Raw genomic sequence first — 13,363 nt, forward strand, 5'->3', positions numbered from 1 at the left:
CACATCATCACTATTACTATAAATAAAATTTAAATTTAAGGATAACATTCTCCCATATGCTTGAATTTTCCTCCTTATTCTAAAATTTTGAACCCTTTTATGCACAGTTAAAAGTGTGAAAACTAAAAACATTCCTCCCAGTAAAAGATACACAAACATACCCACTTAATTCAAAGGCATGAGTACCTAGAATATCAAAATATTTCCTAAACTGATTTCTATTTTACTTAAATTATTTCTAGCACTAACTCACTCTTTGCCTTTTTGGTCAGTTTGGTATGGTTAATTCTTCCAGTTATTCTCTTTGATACATTTTGTGCCAAAAAATTTATCTATTATAAGCTTGTTGTATCGCTGTGTTGTGTTGCACACAAGTGGAAGTAGGTAAGGTATTCCTCTGATGCCTAAAAGAGTATTTACGTACACAACAACTTTCCAGGGGAACTTATCAGTTGCACTCTATTATCTATAGTACTGGTAAGACTCTAGGTATATCTTTATTCCCTCACTAAAGACATTTTAATAGACTGCAAACAACCAAATGCCATTATTAAATATTTGTGTATTGGGGACTTCTGCTTCTTACAACATGGCAAATTAAACCAAATAGTGAATCCTTTTCATTACAAATACGTTGAAATGCTGAATAAAATGAAACAATAAAATTCATAGCCCAGCTCACAAAACAGAGAAACCTTCATTTCCAAAACAGAGAACTTGCTTATTTTATGTATCAATTCCTATCTTGACGATCTCTCCTTGTCAACACATGTAGACTACCTTATTATTTTTTTATTGAGGTATAGCTGATTTATAATAAAGCTGTGTTAGTTTCTGGTGTACAGCAAAGTGATTCAGTTATACATACATGTACATATTCTTTTTTCATCTTGGTTTATTACAGGATATTGAATGTACTTCCCTGTACCAGAGGACCCTGTCTATTTTATATATAATAGTTAGATATAATACAACCCCAAACTCCTAATTTACCCCTACTCAACTCTCTTTTCCCTTTGGTAACCATAAGTTTGTTTTTTTCTGTCTGTCAATCTGTTTCTGTTTTGTAAATAAGTTTATTTGTAGACTACCTCATTACTGTATGTTGGGGAAAGGAATGGAGGTTGTTAGTAGATTTGGAGAGAAGTCTTAAAGGCTATGGACTTGAAAAAAAATTTGTTAAAGCATACACTTTTTTTTTTTTTTTTTTTTAAAGGCTGTGGACTTGAATTTTAATTCACATTGGAGCAGAGTTGGAACCTTGTAGCCTCCAAAGTAGAAAGCTGGAACTGAAATTTGCATAAAGCCAGAACTCTGGAATAGCTGGTGTCGCATTACAAGGCAGACTAAAAGAATTCCAATATTTAACTATTTTTATGAGATTTAGCCCAAATCAGTGGCTCAGACAGTAAAGGGCCTGCCTGCCATGCAGGAGCGGGAGACCTGGGTTCAATCCCTGAGTCGGGAAAATCGCCTGGAGAAGGGAATGGCAACCCACTCCAGTATTCTTTCCTAGAAAATCCCATGATGGAGGAGCTTGATGGGCCCCAACCATGGGGTTGCAAAAGAATTGGACATGATTGAGTGACTCTCACACACATGAGATTTAGTATGCAGTGATAGAGGTGTATGATCAGTCTGCCATCTTGAGTCAATCTTTAATTTTCTTTAAGTAAATCATTTGTAAACTTAGTACTTTAATTATGAGTAGACCACAGATACTCTGAGATAGACCTCGCAGTTGACTGATAATCACTGAGCATTGCTACAGTCCTTCTGCCTTAGACAATATGCTTTAGTGAAGGATAGAGGGTCTGGATCCAGTTAGTGGACTACTGCCATAGGCTAGGTCTGTCATTTTCAATATTTTCAAGTATGAGGACATCTTTTCTGCATTATATAAAGATTTTATGTTTCCGCACAAAATAGTAATTGGACTTTCAGTATCCATTGTTTGAATAAACAATAACAAAATGCAGTGATGACTTTCAGGTTCAATTCTCTGTTTTTAACTGCTAAGAGTCTTTGTCTCCACAATGAATTCCACAGTCTATTAAACTTATAACTGCCTGTCAGTGTAAGTGCTGGTCTTAAATTTTGCCAGAATATTTGAATGTTTCCATGTAGTTCCCTTATTAGGTATTTTCATAGAATGATAGCTTTTACCAGGAAACAGGATCTTTTTTTTCATTAATGGGGGTCACAGAGAGTTGGACACAACTCAGCAACTAAACAACAATAACAAATCAAACAAACAATAATTCTTCACATAATATTTTAAAACCTTCTTAACGAATGTGTTAATGGTTTCAATCCTTGACACTGCTATTAATAATATCATAAATTTACATTATGTGATTTAAGCTTTAACATATTTTTTAGTCTACTATCTCATTTGATCCTTATAAAACTTCTATGAAGCAGGCAAATAATAATATGTCAAATTTACAGCTAATCATAGGCTCAGAGAATTTAAGTAATTTCCCCAAGTCTGCAATTAGCAAGCAACAGAGCGAGGACATGAATCTAATCCCAATGCTCTTGTCCATTAATTCTGAAATGTCAACCACAGGGCAATGCTGGCCCATCACAAATGAGTAAACAAAGACAGTATAAGAAATATCAAGGCAAATAATTTCAACACTTTTATTGAAAGATTTTCATTCTATTGCTTTGGGGTTTAAAATTCTCTTTGCCAGACTTTTTATCACTATGATGGACTAAGTTGATATGGAAAACACCAATCATTCCTAACACAGATAAAAGCTCAATAAAATATATTTCAAAAGTTGAAATACACAACTAAGCACTAAAACAAGAAATTAAAATTCTCAAATACCAGAAATAAAGAGAATGCTAAAAAGTGGTGAGTAAAGGGTGAGGCTAAAGAGGCAACTGAAGAAGTGGAATCAGAAGTTGAACTTAAGGGCTGGGATTTTAATATCTGAGCTGAAAAGGGAGCTGAGATTCCAAGCAGTGGAGTTGGGCTTAACATACAGCCAGGATTCCAGAAGAGATTTGCTGCTTTGAAAAGTATTCTAGAATATCTCCTCTCATTAGCCTGAGAATTAGGGGAGAGAACAGAATGATTACCACCCACATGATGTATCTCCCAAACTGAACTGTGCACAGGCGTGTAGGCCAAATGTGCATTCATGAATAGTGCAGGAAACTGAAACAGAGGTAGCAATAGAAAAGCTGGCACAAACCACGAAAACCTGAAGGCTGCAGGCAGAGACAAATACAAAACTGCTCCATAATAACCCTTTACAATCCTAGATACATGAGACAGTATAGAAAGAAATGCCCAAGATGAGATGAAAACACATACACACACACAGGGCTTTGCTGGTGGCTCAGATGGTAGAGAATCTGTCTGCAAAGCAGGAGACCTGGGTTCAATCCCCGGGTCAGGAAGATCCCCTGGAGAAGGGAATGGCCACCCACTCCAGTATTCTTGCTTAGAGAGTTCCATGGACAGAGGAGCCTGGCAAGCTACAGTCCATGGGGTTGCAAAGAGTTGGACAAGATTGAGTGACTAACACTATGACTATCAGTCACATATCAGTGACTAACACATGTGTGTGTGTCTATTTTATGGGAAGAAGTTAGGAGAATTCATTCCCCCAAGAATTACAGACAGTAGGGCAGAGAGACTATGAAGTAAGTACAGTACACTTAAATGATCTGAGACATAAAAGAATAAAAACTATACAGTAAAAAATAACAGGCATATTTCAGGGAAAAAGTTATAGAAATTCTAAAGATAAAAAAATATCATTTTTTGCAGTGATATGGATGGACCTAGAGAGTATTATACTAAGTGAAGTAAGTCAAAGAACAATAAATACTACTGTATGATATTATTTATATGTGAAATCTAAAAACTAATATAAATGAATGTATATGCAAAACAGAAACAGACTCACAGATACAGAACACAACTAGTTGTAAAAAAAAAAAAAAAAAGAACTAGCTGTAACCAAAGGAGAGAGGTAATGCAGAGGGGCAAATTAGGGGTATGGGACTTAGAGATACAAACTCCTATGTATCAAATAGGTAAGTAATAAGGATATACTGTGTAGCACAAGGAATTATAGCCATTATCTTGTAATAACTTTTAATGGAGTATACTCTGTTAAAATACTGAATCACCATGCTGTACACCTGAATTTAATATAGTATAGGAAATCAACTATACTTCAATAAAATATATATCATTTAAAAAAACTTAACTCAGTAGACAAAACATAGCTCAAAAGAAAACCAGTAAATTGGAAGATAAAGCTGAATAAATCTCACAGAATATAACATAAAAAGATTAAAACATATTAGAAGGAGGCAAAGAGAACAGAATGTTAGTCAGAATGTAATGTTACGGAGAGTTCCAGAAGGACATAATAGAGGGAATACGTGAGAAATCTGCAACCAGAAAAATGGCTATGAGGGAGACTACTACTTGTTTCCAGTAACCAATCTCTCCCTCTGCCTTATTCATTGAATTACCCATTTTCAGCTGGGAATTTGGTTGCCTAGACTAAAGACAGTATTTTCCAGCTTCCCTTGTGTCTGGACTGACCATATGACTATCTTCTGAGATATAACTATAACGGCAGAACAGCTTCCAGAAATATACTTAAAGGGAGGAGGCAGGCCCTTCTTTATACTTTTTCCTTCCTAGTAACTGGAATGCAGATGCTAAGGTTTGAGCAGAGAATCTACTTGTGGAGCACAGTGGAACAATAAAATAGAAGGGTCCCTGAGCCCCTGGCATCATCAAACACCACCTGGAAGGCCTAATTTATGTGAGAAAGAAACTTCTATCTTATATACATTACTCTGATTCAGAGTTTTTCTGGGTTTTTTGGTTTGCTTTTGTCACTTGCAGCAGAATCTCATCCTAATTTACACAATGATTAAGAATTTTCTAGGACTGAAGAAAGATGTGAGTCTTCAATTTGTAGAAGCAAATAATTTTGAGGTAGAAAAATGCAATTAAACTCACACATGAACACATAATAATGAAACCACAGAACATCAAGTATAAAGAAAGAAGGCTTTGAAGCAAATAGAGAAAAGAGATTCTTGCCTATAAAGGGAAGGCAATCACAATGGCAACAGACTTTGCATTCACAACAACAGATGTTAAGAAGATGGTGGAGTAGTATCTTGAAATGCTGAAAGCAATAATGGTCAACATAGTATTTCATGGTTAATTAAACTGTAATTCAAGAATGAAGACAAAACATGGACATTTTCTAACATATACAGATTAATAATAACAGCAAGTGCTATGTAATAATTTTACAGGGCACTATTCTAAGTGCTTTGTATGTTTTCACTCAGTAATCTCCATAACACTTTAAGATATTATTTATATTTACCATATTAGAAATGATGACACTAATACACAGGGAGGTTAAGTAACTTGCCCAAGGTCACACAGCTAGTCAGTAGCCAAATGGGGATTCAAGCACATGCATTTTTTTTTTTAATTGGAGGCTAATTACTTTACAATATTGTGGTGGTTTTTGCCATACATTGACATGAATCAGCCATGGGTGTACATGTGTTCCCCATCCTGAACCCCCCTCCCACCTCCCACCCCATCCTATCCCTCAGGATCATCTGAGTGCACCAGCCCTGAGCACCCTGTCTCATGCATTGAACCTGGACTGGAGATCTATTTCACATATGATAATATACACGTTTCAATGCTATTCTCTCAAATCATCCTACCCTCGCCTTCTCCCACAGAGTTCAAAAGACTGTTCTTTACATCTGTGTCTCTTTTGCTGTCTCACATACAGGGGCATCGTTACCATCTTTCTAAATTTCATATATATGCATTAGTATACTGTATTGGTGTTTTTCTTTCTGACTTACTTCACTCTGTATAATAGGCTCCAGTTTCATCCACCTCATTAGAACTGATTCAAATGCGTTCTTTTTAATGGCTGAGTAATATTCCATTGTGTATATGTACCACAGCTTTCTTATCCATTTTTCTGCTGATGGACATCTAGGTTGCTTCCATGTCCTGGCTGTTGTAAACAATGCTGCGATGAACATTGGGGTACACGTATCTCTTTCAAGTCTGGTTTCCTCAGTGTGTATGCCCAGCAGTGGGATTGCTGGGTCATATGGCAGTTCTATTTCCAGTTTTTTAAGGAATCTCCACACTGTTTCTCCATAGTGGCTATACTAGTTTGCATTCCCATCAACAGTGTAAGAGGATTCCCTTTTCTCTACACCCTCTTCAGCATTTGTATACTTTTTGGCAGCAGCCATTCTGACTGGCATAAGATGGTACCTCATGGTAGTTCTGATTTGCATTTCTCTGATAATGAGTGATGTTGAGCATCTTTTCATGTGTTTGTTAGCCATCTGTATGTCTTCTTTGGAGAAATGTTTGTTTAGTTTTTTGGCCCATTTTTTGATTGGGTTGTTTATTTTTCTGGAATTGAGCTGCAGGAGCTGCTTGTATATTTTTGAGATTAATTCTTTGTCAGTTGCTTCATCTGCTATTATTTTCTCCCATTCTGAAGGCTGTCTTTTCACCTTGCTTACAGTTTCCTTCATTGTGCAAAAGCTTTTAAGTTTAATTAGGTCCCATTTGTTTATTTTTGCTTTTATTTCCATTACTCTGGGAGGTGGATCATAGAGGATCTTACTGTGATTTATGTCAGAGAGTGTTTTGCCTATGTTTTCCTCTAAGAGTTTTATAGTTTCTGGTCTTATGTTTAGATCTTTAATCCATTTTGAGTTTACTTTTGTGTATGGTGTTAGAAAGTGTTCTAGTTTCATTCTTTTACAAGTGGTTGACAAGTTTTCCTAGCACCACTTGTTAAAGAGATTATCTTTTCTCCAATGTATATTCTTGCCTCTTTTATCAAAGATAAGGTGTCCATAGGTGCATGAATTTATCTCTGGGCTTTCCATTTTGTTCCATTGACCTATATTTCTGTCTTTGTGCTAGTACCAATCTGTCTTGATGACTATAGCTTTGTAGTATAGTTTGAAGTCAGACAGGTTGATTCCTCCAGTTCCATTCTTCTTTCTCAAGATTGCTTTAGCTATTTGAGGGGTTTTGTATTTCCATACAAATTGTGAATTATTTGTTCTAGTTCTCTGAAAAATACTGTTGGTAGCTTGATAGGGATTACATTGAATCTACAGATTGCTTTGAGTAGTATACTCATTTTCACTATATTGATTCTTCCAATTCATGAACATGGTATATTTCCCCATCTATTTGTGTCCTCTTTGATTTCTTTCATCAGTGTTTTATAGTTTGCTATATATAGGTCTTTTGCTTTTTTAGGTAGATTTATTCCTAAGTATTTTATTCTTTTCATTGCAATGTTGAATGGATTTGTTTCCTTAATTTCTCTTTCTGTTTTCTCATTGTTAGTGTATAGGAATACAAGGGATTTCTGTGTGTTAATTTTATATCCTGCAACTTTACTATAGTCATTAATTAGTTCTAGTAATTTTCTGGTGGAGTCTTTCTATGTAGAGGATCATCTCATCTGCAAACAGTGAGAGTTTTACTTCTTCTTTTCCAATCTGAATTCCTTTTATTTCTTTTTATTCTCTGATTGCTGTGGCTAAAACTTCCAAAACTATGTTGAATAGTAGCAGTGAGAGTGGGCACCCTTGTCTTGCTCCTGATTTTAGGGTAAATGCTTTCAATTTTTCACCATTGAGAATAATGTTTGCTGTGGGTTTATCATATATGGCTTTTATGATGTTGAGGTATGTTCCTTATATTCCTGCTTTCTGGAGGGTTTTTGTTTTTGTTTTTGTTTTATCATAAATGGATATTGAATTTTGTCAAAGGCTTTCTCTGTATCTACTGAGATAATCATATGGGTTTTGTCTTTCAATTTGTTAATATGGTGTATCACATTGACTGATTTGCGGATATTAAAGAATCCTTGCATCCCTGGGATAAAGCCCACTTGGTCATGATGTATGATCTTTTAAATATGTTGTTGGAGTCTGTCTGCTAGAATTTTGTTAAGGATTTTTGCATCTATGTTCATCAGTGATATTGGCCTGTAGTTTTCTTTTTTTGTGGCATCTTAGTCTGGTTTTGGTATTAGGGTGATGGTGGCCTCATAGAATGAGTTTGGAAGTTTACCTTCCTCTGCCATTTTCTGGAAGAGTTTGAGTAGAATAGGTGTTAGCTCTTCTCTAAATTTTTGGTAGAATTCAGCTGCAAGCACAGGCATTGTTCCCCAGAGTCCATGGTTTTAATCACTTACAGTAATGCCCTGTATTACCCACTGACCTTCTCTGAAATTATTACTAAAAGAATGATCTTGAACCTGGACATAAAAAGTAGGATGTAAGTAGAAAAATAAGACAAATCAGTAAATCATATTGAGTAACTCATATATTAACTACAAAAATGTTCTTTTGTAAAATGATTCTGATACTAGATTTTAGGGATCTTTTTTTTCCTTGTAGAGTCTTTACTTGGCAAAAGAAAATATTTGACAACTCTATGTTAGTTCCCCCAGAAAAAAACTTTGGGAATTTTCCTAGTCTATGAAATCATAAAGTCTGGAAACTATTGGTTTAATCTATTGTGCAACAAAGGTTTGTTTTTTGAAAAAGCAAATTAGCCAAGTTAATTACTAATGTGTTATACAAAAAATATACTTATTAGTAAGAGGATATTTCACTGGGTATTTGAATTTATGGTGTAAAGAGGACACAGGCTACATGTAACCATTAGGGAGAATCACCCAGGAAAGGGCATACTATAAATCAAAATGTAAAAAGGGAAGGGAAAAAAGCCCTTTTGACCACAGAAATTCATTACTAATTTATTAAGATTTATGGAGAGAATGCCATTGGCTGATAAATTATATCAAGATGATCTCTAGTATTTCATCCAGGAAGGCAGAGCCCAGTGCTGTTATATGTACAACAAAGTCAAAGATGTATAACCAGACTGCACACCTCTGAAAGAGTGAACTTTGTGAGGAAGAGAGAAAATAGGTTACTTTTTCAGTTCAGTTCATTCGCTCAGTCATGTCTGACTCTTTATGACCCCATGGACTGCAGCATGCCAGGCTTCCCTGTCCATTACCAACTCCTGGAGCTTGCTCAAACTCATGTCCATTGAGTCAGTGATGCCATCCAACCATCTCATCCTCTATCATCCCCTTCTCCTCCTATTACTTTTTGCTTGTTTGTGATGATTAACTTTTTTGGGAAACTTTAAGAAAAAAGATTTATGTACTCAATTTTTTCGCTGCACTGGGTCTTAGTTGCTGCACACAGGCTACTCTCTAGTTGTGGGGCATAGGCTTCTCATTGTGATGGCTTCTCCTGTGGTGGAGCACAGGCTCTAAGGTGCACGGTTCAGTACTTGCAGCTCGAGGGCTCAGTAGTTGCACCTCGTGGGCTCCAGAGCGCTGGCTCAGTAATTGTGGTACATGTGCTTAGCTGCTTTGCAGCATGTGGGATCTTCCTGGACCAGGGATGAACTGGTGTCCCTTGCATTGCCAGGCAGATTCCTGACCACTGGACCACCAGGGAAGCCCAATTAACTTCTTTATTATAAAACTTTCTTCAAATGATTCTGTAAACTATCTTTTTAAATTCTGTAAATAAAGAATGCCTAACATTTTACTCTTAGGTAATCACATTTCCTCATTCTCTAGTCAGCTTTGCACTAGAAGGAAACATGCCAAAAATGATGCCCAGAGTTCTCAGCTCTTTGTTTCACAATCACAAGCAAATGAGTTGAAGAAGCCTACTACCTAATGGAGTTTTTAAGGCTAGAATCTTAATTGCAGCTCTAACGGATGCTGCGTTTCCAAATTAAGCTCTTCTGAAAAAAAAAAAAAATTTCATTATTTAGGTTGTTTCTGTTTCTTTATGCTTATTTCTGCTTTGGTATTTAGAGGCTTCAGTATTTCATTGTGGTGGGAGCTGGGTATAATGAGAAGGTATTTTTAAAAGTCAAGCTGTAAAGTAAAAAAGTCCTTTGAAAGTCCTTCACATCATTTAGGATGTCTAGAACATGAAATTTGTGGTATAGTAATTTTTATATACACTAAAGTATCATTGAGCTACAAGGACAAAAGAAAAATCTCGATCAGATGTCTGCCTGCCTTAAGGGTTTCCTCCATTCTGTTTTTAAAATCAGGATTCTATAACCCTACATGTTTGTATAATAAAGTATTAACCCTGCCTAAACAGAGGACTGACATTTACCCTTGGCTCCTATGAGGTCACTTCTAAGACTTTGGAATACCCTGACTGATAAGTGTGTCTTTGTTGACCTAAGGACCTTGGGCCATGCCAGATAGTCACTGCAACAATATGATTATTTGGGGATGGGTCCTGGGCCATGCAGTTTTAGTTTGACCACTATTGGCTCTGGAGACAAAGGTCAGCGATGGAGGTAGTCAACCATGGCTGTATGACCAAGCTCAATAAAAATGCTAGACACCAAAACCCAGGTTTGGACACAAAATCCCAGGTGATAATATTTCATGTGTCTCTAACATAGGACCGAGAGAAGTTAGTTCTGTCCACAATTCCATGGGGAGACAACTGGAAACTCATGTTTGGATCTCTCCTGGACCTGCCCTATGCACCTTTTAATTTTGCTGATTTTAATGTGTATCCTTTCACTGTAATAAACTGTAACCATGAGTATAAGAGCTTTAGTGAATTCTGTGACTCCTAGCAAATTATTAGACCTAAGGGTGGATCACAACAAACTGTAGGAAATTCCTCAAGAGATGGGAATATCCGACCACCTTACCTGCCTTCTGAGAAACTTGTATGCAGGTCAACAAGCAACAGTTAGAACCAGACATGGGAACAATGGACTGGTTCAAAACTGGGAAAGGAGTACATCAAGGCTGCATATTGTCACCTGGCTTATTTAACTTATATGCAGAGTGCATCATGAAAATGGAGAAGGAAATGGCAACCCACTCCAGTGTTCTTGCCTGGAGAATCTGAGGGACGGGGCAGCCTGGTGGGCTGCCGTCTATGGGGTCGCACAGAGTCAGACATGACTGAAGTTACTTCGCAGCACCAGCAGCATCATGCGAAATGCCAGGCTGGATGAAGAAGTAGCTGGAATCAAGATTTCTGGAAGAAATAACAACCTCAGATATGCAGATGATACCACCCTAATGGCAGAAAGTGAAGAGGAACTAAAGAGCCTCTTTGATGAAGATGAAAGATGAGAGTAAAAAGGCTGACTTAAGACTCAACATCTCAACATTGAAAAAATTAAGATCATGGTATCCAGTCCTATCACTTCATGGCAAATAGATGGGCAAAAGATGGAAACAGTGACAGACTTTATTTTCAGGCTCCAAAATCACTGCAGATGGTGATTGCAGCCATGAAATTAAAGGACGTTTGCTCCTTAAAAGAAAAGCTATGACAAACCTAGACACTGTATTAAAAAACAAAGATATCACCCTGCTGACAAAGGTCTAGATAGTCAAGGCTATGGTTTTTTCAGTACTCATGTATGAATGTGAGAGTTGGATGATAAAGAAGGCTGAATGTTGAAGAACTGATGCTTTTGAACTGTAATTCTGGAGAAGACTCTTGAGAGTCCCTTGGACAGCAAGGAGATCAAACCAGTCAATCCTAAAGGAAATCAACCCTGGATATTCATTGGGAGGACTGATGCTGAAACTGAAGCTCCAATACTTTGGCCACCTGATGAGAAAAACCAATTCATTGGAAAAGACTTTGATGCTGGGAAAAATTGAGGGCGGGAGGAGAAGGTGGGGACAGAAGATGAGACGGTTGGATGGCATCACTGACTTAATGGACAAGAGTGTGAACAAACTCTGGGAGTTGGTGATGGACAGGGAAGCCTGGTATGCTGCAGTCCATGGGGTCACAAAGAGTCAGGCATGACTGAACAACAAAAGGTGATCTTGGGGACCCTAGAACTTGCAGTTAGTGTCAGAAGTGAGAACAATCTTAGAGGCCCTCAAACAAAGCAATACTGTTGTGAGGATTAAGCAAGATAATTAGGTCTATAGAGAAATGGCCTGGTAATATAGCACCTCTCACTACATTAGATAGAGTTGGAATGTTTGACAGAAGAATGTAATAATTTAATTTATTTAGCTCTAAAAGTATAACGAAGCATTTTCAAGAAGAAATTCTGAAATTTTAAAGGACAAAGTCTTGATTTTACTACAACTAATCTCAGTTGTGGTAAAGAAATGGCAAAAAAGAAGATCTGTGTATCAGTCAATAAAACTCTCATTTCTTTAATCAATCCTATCAAAGGTCCTTTTGGCCTTGAAGTGGTCATCACTATTTCTGGCTATGGTACAGCATGCTCCTTATTAACTTCATTTAACTCTGCCCACAGCTTCCTAAATTATCCCTTTGTTCTCCACATTCACCCTATTTCAGTGGTCATTATTTTCTAGCTGGACTAGATTCATACAGTGATAGGCACTGTCACATATGATCACAGAATCTTCTCAACACCAGGTTATAACTGTAAATTGATTAAAGTTGACACTTAAAATACATTTGTCATTCTTAGATTTTGGACGTAATGATATTCCTCCTGGTTTGAACCTGTACAAAGAAACATGCCTTATTATTGGACACTTGATGGCTCTCTCGTTTCTGGTTCATGGAGCAACAACATCTAGTTACACCACGTCTTAGTTACACCACTCTGTGGTCCAAGTAATGGCAATTTTAACCCAATTTATCTGTCTGTTAATAAAGCCTCCAAGATGCCCTGTGACCCAATAAACTTCTGCTTCATACTTCTTTTTTGAGTCACCTGTCTCTGTGTCTCAAATTTCCACAGAGACCAGAAGGTTAACCAAAATAAGGCAGTGGTATAAATAATAGTTCTGATTTCTGGTAGAAAAGACTTTGGGAAAATTCATTTCTCCATGAAAGAAATGAGACACTGGCAAAAGTGGTTGAAATCAATTACTTCAAAACTTTGAAAATTAACCAAAAGCTTACTATAACCAGAAGAACATTCATTCAGTAAAAATGACAATCTCTGTGAGAAAAGTAAGCTCTATGGTATTTTAACTCATTCTATTTCCATCCCACTCTCAAAAAGAATAAAACACTTAGGAATAAGTGTTTCAAAGACTGCAAGTCTTTTAAACTGAAAATTATGAAATATTGTTGAAAGAAATTAGAGGATCTAAATACGTGGAAAGACAGTGCATGTTCAAGGACTGGAACAACTGATATTGTTAAAATGCAAAATACCCTGACTGGTTTACAGAGAAAATACAATACTTTTCAAAATCCCAGGTGCCTGTTTTGTTTTGTTTTAAAGAAATCAAAGCTGATTCCAAAATTCATATGGCAA

Source organism: Bubalus kerabau, chromosome 11 (assembly GCF_029407905.1).
Source record: "Bubalus kerabau isolate K-KA32 ecotype Philippines breed swamp buffalo chromosome 11, PCC_UOA_SB_1v2, whole genome shotgun sequence".
NCBI classification, from domain to species: Eukaryota; Metazoa; Chordata; class Mammalia; order Artiodactyla; family Bovidae; genus Bubalus; species Bubalus kerabau.